Source organism: Solanum pennellii, chromosome 4 (genome assembly GCF_001406875.1).
Source record: "Solanum pennellii chromosome 4, SPENNV200".
NCBI classification, from domain to species: domain Eukaryota; kingdom Viridiplantae; phylum Streptophyta; class Magnoliopsida; order Solanales; family Solanaceae; genus Solanum; species Solanum pennellii.
Genome location: NC_028640.1, coordinates 50,831,879 through 50,832,721, shown reverse-complemented (window position 1 = coordinate 50,832,721; position 843 = coordinate 50,831,879).

The following is an 843-nucleotide window of genomic DNA, read 5'->3' as shown; positions in this document are numbered from 1 at the left end:
CGTCCGCAACTCTAGCCAGTCTTCAGCACGTCAGATTTCAGGGTGAGCTATTATTCCTAGCTCGGGCTGGAGTCTCTTCTTCGCGTCTTGATGTCTTTGAAGTTCGGACATGGACCATCGTTTTGCTTATTTTAGTTCTTAATTACTCTTAGACTTAGTAATTTGAGGATAGATGTTCTTGATGTGATGACTTCCAGATTTTGGGGATGATAAGTAATATACTTTAGAAGTTTATTTATTGGTTATATTAATGAGTTTTGGTCTTCCGCATTATATTTTGTTATTCAAAATTTATATACTGGTAAACGTTGGGGTTTAGATTTGTTGGTTCGCTCACATAGGAGGATAAGTGTGGGTGCCACTCGCGGCTCGTTTTGGGTCGTGACAGTTTTACCCCTAATAAACCCTTAAAACAAATTAGGAAATAGTAGGGTGAAAAGATCACTTTACCCTTACTAAAATCCGGATTGGACTTTCCTCAGTTCAACAACCCAATTTTCGATATGCATGTCTCCCTTATACGACATTCAAAATATGCAAAATTGGCGGTGTTGGAAAGATCTTTTCAAGGCTTTCCAACCATATAAAGAACTGACCCTAACTCATCTTTAGATAGAAGTTATGACCATTTGAAAATGATCAAAAACTCACTCTTACACTTAGGAAATTTTTCAGATTTCTCTTATTTTTTACAAAAATAACCATTCTTACTTTCTTTGTGAAAGTTTCAAATTTAAACTATTATAACCTCAAAGTTTGAATTTTAAATTTTCAGACTTTTAAAGTTTTAAATTTATAAATGAAGACTTTTAAAGTTAAAAATTTAAATTAGAAATATAAAAA